The following is a 12,041-nucleotide window of genomic DNA, read 5'->3' on the forward strand; positions in this document are numbered from 1 at the left end:
AAAGAGCACTTACTGCTTTTCCAGAGGACCCAAGGTCAGTTCTCTGCACCCATGTGAGGCAGCTTACCACAGCCTGTAACCCAGCCCTAGGGTAACCTTTTTCTGACTTCCATAGGTACCTACACATATGCATGTAGCATGCTCTCCCACTTACACACAGACACATACACATAAACAAAAACTTAGCAATTTTTTTTAAAAAGTAATAAAATCAACATGTAATTGTAGGAGATATCTTAAAATGAATGCTTCTGAAATTTAATTTAATTGACAACCTAAGAATTCTTAAATGACTAAGCATTGTTCTTAGGTTTTTGTTTTTCTGGGGGGGGAATTGTTGTTTTGTTTTTGTTTTTGTTTTGTTTTGTTTGGGTTTGGTTTTGGTTTTTCGAGACAGGGTTTCTCTGTGTAGCCTTGGCTGTCCTGGATTCACTTTGTAGATCAGGTTGGCCTCGAATTCACATCAATCCACCTGCCTCTGCCTACCAAGTGCTGGGATTAAAGGCATGCACCACCTTGCCTGGCTGGCTGTTCTTGGGCTTTTATTCATGTAAATTCCCAAATCAAGGACATATAAAAGTCATATCTGAGGAAATAGTAGGTTTTTATTGGAAGTAGAAAACTTTGTCTCCTGGCCTAGGTCAATACTGATAATTTCCTTTTAAGAAGGCTAGAACATCTTACTTTGGTGGCCAGTAGGGCATATAGAGATGCCTAATTATTCAATGAGTTGTAAATTCATAACTGAGTGATCAGCCTCAGATAGAACATTTATATTTACTCTACTTCCCACGGCTCAGAAAACATCACTGAAGAGGGATCAGAATGTAAGAGCCACAAGACTGGGCAAGTGCTGTGAAGCTCTGTCCTCTGTTCAGGACATGGCAGTTGCTATGAGCACACGGCAGCCTAAGTTACCTGCACAAAACTTACACATGGTCAAGCCAGTTAAACATGGAGGAGGGAATCTTAAGGTACCACTTCTACCTGAGGCAGTATTGGGAGTTGATACAGCTTAAGTATAAGTCTTTGAGGTGTGGCCACTGGCAGATTCCTACTGGATCAGTGGCTAAACCCAAGGCCTTGTTCATATGAGCATCGCTAGATGGACTCATTGGGTTGTTTTTTCAAAACATAATACAAATTGGAAGAAGAAAAGGAGATACATAGGAGAGAAGTCAAGAGAAGGCAGAGGAGGGTGGTAGGGGCTTTACATAATTGATATATAATGTTTATATCTATTAAAGTTTTAAACAAGATAATAATAATAATAATAATAATAATAATAATAATAATAATAATACAGTAGGATGTGATATGTTGAAAGACTCCCTTCCAGACATAGACTCAGGAGATTACAGCTACTCACAGGGCACAAGAACACATTGATGCATAAATGAAATTTGACAGTAGAAGGATGGAGTTAGAAAAGTTATCTGTGCCTGGAAAATAATACTTCAATATGACATAAGAAGTGACTAAAATTGTCACAAGCTCTTTGAAAATAACTGATATTTTTAAGGGAAAAGACAAACACCAGTAGAACAATGAATAGAGATGGCATTTCTTTGAGAAGATATTGAACAGAGACTCAACACCTTAATCGCCTTTGTAATTGTGAGGCTACACAATAACAGTGTATTTTAAAGATAACTAAAAGTAATGGCTACGGGATACTCAATACCAAAGAGAGTTGCACAGAAATGTAGCTATTGGCCTGAAATAGCTTTTCTGACCAGTTAACAACATTCAGTACAGCAATGTTTATGTTTTCTCAAAACAAATCACACATTTTGCAAATCATCTGGGTAGGCTTGTATCTCAGCAAGAGAAAATATTTTATTTTTTAATCTCCTCAGAGCTTACAACAAAGATTTGTGTCAATAATTCTTCATATGAACCGAGTCTAAGAGAATACGAAAACAAATCACAACGTTTAATTGCTAAAATATGTTACTTTTCAACAATCCTTATAGCTCTAAGCACTTAATGTTGTTTTAAAGTGCCTAATGAAATCTGTTGTGCTAGTGTATCAGTGATGATTAGGGAAGGTGGCTTTGCTGTATCCACAATTTTAGACTGGTTAATTTTACAATGAAATTATTTTAATAAATGTATTGGATATAACTGTAATATTTTAGCCACTTGAATTAAAACTAAGTTCTATTAAAAAGTCACTTAGTGAATTATGTGTATGTTTAGTGTTAAACTGCACATATGTGTTTCAACCAAATTCCCTGAAATACTGCAGCATAAACTAAGTCCAAGAAGGGGAAAAAAGGTGGTAGATCTGTTAGATTGACTATACTATAGTCATAGCCTACAGAATAGCACTACTTAACAATGCAGTGCACAGTAGAGTACCCAGTGCTTATTCCTATGACCCCATAGCTGACTGGAAATTATATCTGGATGAATAACATAATTTGTATTGTTTTTTTTTCTTTATTACTATCTTATTCACAGTCACTAAAAACATGTAGTAGCTAGCTAAGATCAAGGAGACATTGTAAGGACTTTCAGGTCACTCGAGTGACCCAAATATTCGTCAGCTCTGTATTTCACAGAAAGTTAGTGTTTGACCATGGCCTTGTCTAAAGGCAATTCTATATTGCACTTTCACCCACCAATATCTTACGCAACGTTCACTCCATCAGTTATTGAGAGAACATTCTGGTAGATATTTGACGTAGATAGAACTCTTTTTATTCAGGTCAGAATCTGTGGTTTTCAGTGTAAAGTATACTTAACTGTGTATGTAACAAAGGATGTGTAATTCTTTTTTAAAGAAGACTAATTGTCTTTAATGTGGAAAGTAGAACCAGATTCTAACATATTAAGCAGGCAATATGGCCTGACCATGGTAAGGGATGTAGCAAGAGCATACAGATAAAATAGTCTGAAGATAGCAGGTCTTACATCCCACAGCTGCCTCCAATCAAGTATGAGTAGAGCAAGAAACTTTAACATAAAGCCAAAGGGTGTTTTAGGACCAAAGTGTAAAGTACAAGTGATTTGCTATAATTTGTCATACATAAATTTTTTTTATAGAAAGCATGTCCTGTTTTGAGCAAACAAGCCTAACACTTGGGTGAGTTTCTCATTTACAATGTTTTCCTACTATAGTTAGTAAACATACCAAGTCTCATAGTTGAATATTTTTATGGTTTGAGAATTGCATGTGTATATAGTATACTTTGATCAAATTGAACTCTTTTCCCTCTTTCCTCACCATATGCTTTTTTAATACATTAATGCTATCAGTATGTTCATAAGTGTAGGGCCATACTGTCTACAAGAGCAATAGTCTCTCTAGGGAATAAACTACTTTTAAGGAATTGACTTCTTTCTCCTAGCAGCCATAAATTGTCAATAGCTCCTTAACTCAGAGCGGGGCATGTGAGCTCTTCCTCTACCCATGGTGGCATTCTGGCTGGATTGAACTTGTGAGAGTCTTATGCTTTCAGTTACAGTCATTGTGAATTCATATGTTCAATAGTCTTGTTATGGCTAAAAGACAAAGTTTTGAAGCAGTCAGCCACAGCCTCTGCTTCTTAGAATTTTTCTCTCAACTCCTCCCCCACTATTGAAATAATTCTTGTGCCTTACAGGAATGGAGTGTCACAGTAGGGCTGAATACTCAGCCATCTCTTATTGTTGCTGCTCACAATCAATTGTTGTGGACAGCGAAAAAGAATATTTACCAACAGGGTTGAGAGATGCACTTATCTATGGGTCTAAAGGTAACTATTTGGGGGAAGTTTAATCCTGTGTACACTCATCTGATAGGATTATGTTACTGTTTAAGGCTGTTGGCTCAGTTAACAGTAGCAGACAAGATTGTAAGGCTGTTGTATAAGACTATTGGTAGTTTTATTCCCTGAAAACGTGTACAGCCCACTCTACCACTGGGAAAGCTTGCCAATAGGGATGGAAGTTCCAGGTTCATACTAGCTGATTTCTTCATGTCTTTCAACTTAAGTATGTTGTCTCTTCAAAAAAAAAAAAGCAAATAACAGACTTACCATCAAGTTTCAGAGGGTTACCCCAAAGCATTGTCATTAGCTTTTAATGTTTGAGATGTGTGGGTCCCATTGACAAGCAATTCAAAGGGAGATACTCTATAACCAGCACTGATATTTTTGTTTGATGTCCTACCATATCCGGGAGCTGCATTGTCATGAGCTGTGGCATAACTCCCTTTAAACTTTTCTGCACATATTTCTGTATATTTTATGAAACATCTGCAGTAGAACACTCCCTTGTAGCTTTCCCAAAGGTCTTTAATGTTAGTTATCCCTTCCTCTGTCTTCACCTCTAACCTGACCGTCTATGTCCCACAGCACTTAACCTTTCCAACTCCATTGTTGAATCATACCCCCTTTAAATTCCTCCTCTTACTAGTTGCTGCCTTCTTTGAGCACTTCAGTTTAAACATACATACCTTAGGATTCATTCATTGTAAGTTTCATATTTCTTTACAGTGAATAAAGTTCCACTTTGTGTAGGTACCACACTTTCCTTATCCATGCAGCAGCTGATGGACATGGAGGCTGCTTCCATCTCCTGGGTACTGTGAAAATTGCAGTAAGACTCATAGATGAGCAAGGATCTCTGAAGCAGGACATAGCATATTTTGTGTTTATAGCCAGGATTAGTATGGCTGGTTCATATGACAAATATCTTTCTAGCTTTTTGAGGAACTGCCACACTGATTTCCTTAGTGGGCTATACTAATTTAACATTCTTACCAACATTAAATAAGTGTCCCTCTTCCCCAATGATTTGTTGTCCTTTTTTGTTTTTCTTAGCTATTCTGACTAGCTAAGATGAAACCTTAAAGCATTTTAAATTTTCATTTTCATATGGATGGGGATGTTAACATTTATCAGCCATTTTTTTTTACAGAAAACTCTCTATTTCCATGCCCCAATCCCTCTTATACTGAAAATAATTTTTCTCATATGTCCTTATTATAGTTTGCTCTCCTTTTACTTCTTCCAGTTCCTCTCCACATCCTCTTCTTCCTGGATCCATTCACTTTCTGTATTTCAAAGAATAGGCTTTCAAAAAATAAAAAAATCACAACAAAATAAAATACACTGAAAAGCTTCTGTAAGGCAGGAGACACTGTCAAGAGAACAAAGCGACAGCCTACAGACTGGGAAAAGATCTTCACCAACCCTACATATGAAAAAGGTCTAATATCCAAAATATATAAAGAACTCAAGAAATTAAACACCACCAAACTGAATAACCCAATTGAGAAATGGGGCTTGGAACTAAACAGAGAATTCTCAACAGAGGAATACCAAGTGGCTGAGAAACATTTAAAGAAATGCTCAACCTCCTTAGTCATCAGGGAAATGCAAATCAAAACGACTCTGAAATTCCATCTTACACCCATCAGAATGGCTAAGATCAAATACTCAAGTGACACCATATGCTGGCGAGGATGTGGGGAGAGAGGAACACTCCTTCATTGCTGGTGGGAATGCAAACTAGTACAGCCACTTTGGAAATCTATCTGGTGCTATCTCAGAAAAATGGGAATAGGGCTTCCTCAAGACCCAGCTATTCCACTCCTTGGAATATACCCAGAAGATGCTCCAGCACACAACAAGAAAATTTGCTTAACCATGTTCATAGCAGCCTTATTCTTAATAGCCAGAACATGGAAACAGCCTAAGTGTCCCTCCGTAGAAGAGTGGATAAAGAAACTGTGGTACATATACACTATGGAATACTACTCAGCTATTAAAAACAAGGAATTCCCAAAATTTGTGGATAAATGGATTGAGCTAGAAATGATCATAATGAGTGAGTTAACCCAGAATCAGAAAGAATCAATGGTATATACTCACTTATATCTGCATACTAGCCCAAGGGGCATGTCCCACGAAAGCCTTCACTTACCAGAAAACTGGGACAGAGGGGAGGACATCCTATTGGGACTCTAGATGAGAGACGCATGGGAGAATAGCAAAATAAAAGGATACAGAGGGTCCTAGAAACCTACAAGTAGAACATTATGATAGGCAGATTTGGGCCCAGGGGTCCCGCTCAAACTAAGGCACCAGCCAAGGACAATACAGGCGGTAAACTTTAAACCCCTTCCCAGATCTAGCCAATGGTCAGAACATTCTTCACAGTTGAGTGGAGAGTGTGATTTGACTTTCTCTCGTACTATGGTGCCTCACATTTGACCATATCCCCTGGAGGGGGAGACCTGGTGACGCTCAGAGGAAGGACAGCAGGTTGCCAAGAAGAGGCTTGATACCCTATGAGCATATACAGGGGAAGGTAATCTCTCTCAGGAACAGTCATAGGGGAGGGGAATAATAGGAAAATGGGGGGGGGGAGAATGGGAGGATACAAGGGATGGGATAAACATTGAGATGTAACAAGAATAAATTAATAAAAAAAACTTTCTCCCACACAGAAACAAAAAATAAATAAATAAAATAAAATACACTACAATAAAACAAAAAGTATCACATTGAAGATGAGCATGACAAATGAATAGAAGGAAAAGAACCCAAAGAGAAGGCACAAGAATCAGAGACCCACTTGTTTGCACACTCAGGAGTCCCATAAAAGCACTAAACTGAAATCTATAATATATATGCTGAGCAAGCTCTGTCTTTACCTCTTCAGTATCGGTAAGTTAATATGAGCTCTGCTCAGTTGATTTAGAGGAACTTGTCCCAGTGTCTTCCATGCCCTCCAGATCTTCAACTCTTTCCGCATTCTTCCCTTAGGGTTTCCTCAGCTCTAAGGGAAAAGATTTAATGGAGACATCTGATTTAGAGCTCTGCATAATGTCTAGATGTGGGTCTCTATATTTGTTCCCATCTTGTACAGAAGAAAGCTACTCTGATGATGGCTGAGCAAGACATTTATTGAAATATGAGTATAGCAGAATATCATTAGGAGACATTTTATTACTACATTTAAAAAAAAAACAGTAGTATTTGTTTTCTACCTTAAGTCTCTGGAATATCCAGTCTGTGGTTCTTGGTTATCTAAGAGTGTGAAATATAGGTTCCATCTCATGATAATGGCCTTAAGTTAAGTTAGACATTGGTTGATTGGTCTCCCAAACTTTGTGCCACCATGTCCTTAGCATGTTTATCAGGCAGGACAGCATTGTAGATAAAAGGTTTTGTGGCTGGCTTGGTGTGTATGTTTCTCTTTTGCAGACTTGTAAAGTACCTCCTCATAAAAAGACACTAGGCCATAGCAGTGAAGGTACTATATAGACGCCAGTTCAACCTCTCCATGTTCAATGAGTTATGTGGGTATTTTCTTTAGCAGTGGAACCTTGTTGTCCATTTCAGGAGAGCAACATAATGTCCTTCCATGCCTCCCCTGTTTTCTGAATCTTATTTATCAAAAATTTCATTGTGCATTATTTAAATCAAGGTTGAGCTTGACTCCCTTCTCTCCTATATTTATATTTCCTGATAGCAGTTAGCTTTGCATCTAGTCAATGACCTGTCATTCAGCACTATGCCAGAGCCTATACCATTTCTGGCTCCAAAAGCAGAAAATTTTACTGGTAAAAAATTGATAATAAAAATATTAGACAACATAAAAATGTATTGAATCTATTAAAGAAACTTTTAAATCAAAATTAAGAAGCTTGAAATAAAATATTGATGATTTTGACAAAATAGTAATTAGAAATTTTGGAATTTCTATGGTATTAAAATTGAGAAACCAAGGAAAAGATTTTCTGCTTTAAGTGCAAAGGGTTGCAATGAAGACAATGATTCAGCAGATTAAAGATTAAATTTTTCCAAATCCAAATTTTTTAATTAAACATTTTTTATTTTTTATATATATCATTTATATTATTACACATATATACAATAAACTACTTTTAGCAGGAAGAACCATGGCACAATCAGGCATTATATAAATGTTACCTTCTTAGTGTTTTGGCTATTTGTTTTTGACAGCCTTGAAGAAAACATCTTTCCTATCTTGGTGCATCTAAAATTCTGAATGTAATTCAATCTCCATCAGATCTCATAATTATCAACTTAAAACATCTACCTAGACTTAAAAACATCTTAACCCCTAAGCAACTGAGCTTCATTATAAAACTAAGTCACCAGGTCTTCAACCCTATCAGAGACTTGAGAAGGAATAAACATGATTAGCAAAGTATGCCAAGAGTGCAGGTTAGTAACTTTCCAAATGAGAAGATGACAGATAGAATTCAAAAGTAAGATTATCCTTATTCCTCACACACATCATATATATTACAAGGTTTACTTCCACTATTTTTAAAGTGCTATTGCAGGCTGCTTAGGATAAATAACTCATGCAAGTTAATTGTTAGTTGATCAAATGATGGTCATGTCAATTACTTGCCTACTTTTATCACAAGAATATATATCTTAGGTGCAACAGATAGATATGATTCTATAGAAAGATGAGGTAAAATAGATAGATATGGTCTTCAAAACCTCAGAGACATACTACGGCATTTAAGAATGTTTTGAATATTTTAAAGATTCACTGACAATTAGACAGGTCAACTCCTGGCAACACCTAGCCTACCTCAAAGAGGATGATGAACATTAAAGAACCTCCTTATAGAGATGGCTTCAAATGTGGCAAACAAGCTTCTGGGCAAAATATCCTCATTTCTACCATAGACAGAATGCTGCCTAAAACAGAGTAAGCTTGGGTGCAGGCAGAATCAATGGCTATACTCTGCCAACACAGGGTAAACAAGTCCTTAATAGTTCCTGCCTCACAAATATATCTGTCAGATATTTTGGGCCAGAAGGTTGAAGATAATTCTGCAATTCCACATTTTTAAACAGTATTGGTAAAGTTTTAAGATAAATAACATTAGTCTTTCCAAGGTTGTGTAAAAAATGACTTTCTGATCATTCTACAAAACGAATGTATAGTAGCTTCGTTTTTATCACTAACTTAACACCTAATAACCATATATATGTGAATACATATGTCTTTTTTAGTTTTCATTGCCTCACTCAGGGTAATTATTTTCAAGTTCCTTCTTTTTACCTGTGAGTTTCATGTCTTCATTTTTTTTTTTTAATGGTTGAGTAGTATCCCATTGTATAAATATATCATATTTTCTTTATCCATTCTTCTCTTTGGAAAAACTAAGTTGTTTTCTGCTTTTTTCAGCTATTATAAACTGAGCATAAATGAACACAATTGAGTATGTGTGTCTATGGTAGGATGAAGCATTATTTGGGTAATTCCCTAGGAGAGAATCTTGAGGTAGATTGATTCCCATCCTTTGAGAAACCACCACACTGGTTCCATAGAGGGTGTGTATTTTTGCACTCCCACCAGCAATGGATGAGTCTTCCCTTCACTCCACCGCCTCATCAAAATCCTCATCAGCATGAACTGTCATGTGTTTTATAAGTCTTATCCATATGGATGATTGAAAGAAATTTCAAAGTAGTTTTGAAATGCGTTGTCCTGGTGACTAAGGATGTTGAGTGTTTAAGGGTTTATTATCTGTTTGAGTATCCTTTTTAAAGAATCCTGTTTATATCTGTAGCCCATTTTTTAATTGGGTTATTTGTTTTTCTTTATATACTTTTGTTATTAACCCTCTAGTATATATGAGTTGGTAAAATTCTTTTCCTGTTTTGTAGGTTGCTGCTTTCTCCAAATGACAGTGTACTTTTCCGTGGAGAAGCTTCTCAGATTCATGAGATCTCATTTTTTAATTGTTGATATTACAGCCTGTGCTGACAGTGTTCTCTTCAGAAGGTCTTTTCAGGAGTCATGAGTTCATCACTTTTTCTTCTGTCAGTTTTAGTGTATCTCATTTTATGTATAAGTCTCTGATCCATCTGGAGTTGAGTTTTATGCAGAGTGTTATTTAGATTTTCTACACTACACATGGCTGTTCAGTTTGACTAGCACCGTTTGTTGAAGATGCAGGCTTTTTCTATGTAATTATTTCTGGCTTCTTTATATAAAATCAGGTGCCCATAGGTGTATCGATTTACATTTGGATTTTCATTTAATTTTACTGATTAACGTATCTGTTTTATGCTAGTGTCATTCTGTTTTTATTACAATAGATCCAGAATACAATTTGAAATCAGGGATTGTTATACCTATGCCACTTATATTATGATTCAGGATTTTCTTTTTAGCTACCCTGGGCTTTTTGTGTTTTAGTATGAAGAAGAACATTATCTTTCCAATATTCATGAAGAATTGAGTTTGGGTTTTGGTGGAGATTGCATTGAATCTTTAGATTGCTTTTCATAGATGATTTTTATTATGTTAATCATTAGGATCCATGAACATGGGAGATCTTTCCATCTTCTGATATCTTCTTCAAGACTTGAAGTTTTTATCATATAAGTTCTTCACTTGCTTGATTAGAATTATCCCAAAATATTTTATATTTTTGAAGTTTCTGTGAAAGATGGTGGTTTTTTTTTTCTCAGTTTGTCATTTTTATTATAGGAGGGATTCTCACTTTTGGAGTTAATTTTTTATCCAGATATGTTGATGAAAGTGTTCCATTTTCAGCGGTAGGTGTATCCTGGTGGAATTTTTAGCATCACTTGTGTGAACTATGATATCACTGGAAAATAATGATATTTTGACTTCTTCCTGTCCAATTTGTACTCCCTTGACCTTCTTCAGTTGTTTTATTCCTCTAGCTAAGACATCCCATATTATATTGAATACATAGAGAGCAGACAACCTTGCTTGCTCCTTACTTTATTGGAATTTTTTTTGACTTTCTATCTATTTAAATTGATGTTGGCTACAAATTGGCTGCAAACTATGTGTATTATGATAAAATATTTTGCTTGTATCCCTAAGATCTCCAAGATTATTTTCATGAAGGGTTCCTGGACTTTGTCAAGGATGTTTCTGCAGAAAATTTTTGTCATTCAATTTGTTTATATGGTAGTGTGCTGGCTCATTTTATGTGAACTTGACCCAGGCTAGAGTCACCTGAAAGGAAGGATGCCCAACTGAGAAAATACCTATAATATTGGGCTGTAGGCAAGCCTTTAGAACATTTTCTTAATTAGTGATTGATGTGGGATGGTCCAACTAATTGTGGGTGAGGTCTTTTCTAGACTGACGGTCCTTGGTTGTGTAACAATGTGGTCTGATCAAGCCATGGGTATCAAGCCAGTGAGCAGCACCCATCCATGGTCTCTGCATGAGCTCCTATCTTCATGTTCCTGTCCTGTTCGAATTCCTCTATTGACTACCTTTGATGATGAACGAGAATATGGAAATGTAAGCCAATAAACACTTTCTACCTGAAGTTGTTGTGGTCATGGAATTTCATCATAGCAATAGTAACCCAAAGTAAGACAGGTGGATTACTTTCAAGGATGTCTTTTATCTCTACCCCCACCACTACCCCAAGCCCCCATCTCTGATAGGGTTTCTCCGTGTAGCCTTGGTTCAATTTCTCCTTTAACTTTTGTGTTGATCTGTTTTTTCATTCAGTAGTCCATTTCCCATTTTCCCTGAGTTTTATGCCTCGGTTTCTGTTGTTGTTTATATTCAGCCTTAATGTTTAGTGGTCTGATAAGGTACAGAGTGATTGTTTTTCAATTTTCTTTTATCTATTGTGACTGAGTATGTGTTAATTTTAGAGAAAGTTCCATGAGGTTCTACAACGAAGATACATTCTTTTGTGTTGGGGTGAAATGCTCTGTGAATATGTTAGGTCAATTTGATTCATAATGTATGTTAAGCTCCAGCATTTCTCTGTTAAGATTTTGTCTGGATTCCCTGTTTCTTGGTGAGAACGGGGGTGTTGAAGTCTCCCACTATTCATATGAAAGAGTCAATAAGTGATGTAAGGTATATAGTCATCCTTTTTTTATAAAACTGGGTACCCGTGTGGTGCTTTGATGTAAAGAACTGAAATGTCTTCTTGGAGGATTTTCTCCTTTGATGAGTAGACAGTGTCCTTCTTTATCTCTTCTGATTAGTTTTGGATTGAAGTCTATTTTGTCAGACATTAAAATTGCTACACAGTCTTGTTG

The sequence above is a fragment of the Acomys russatus genome, chromosome 27, assembly GCF_903995435.1.
Source record: "Acomys russatus chromosome 27, mAcoRus1.1, whole genome shotgun sequence".
NCBI classification, from domain to species: domain Eukaryota; kingdom Metazoa; phylum Chordata; class Mammalia; order Rodentia; family Muridae; genus Acomys; species Acomys russatus.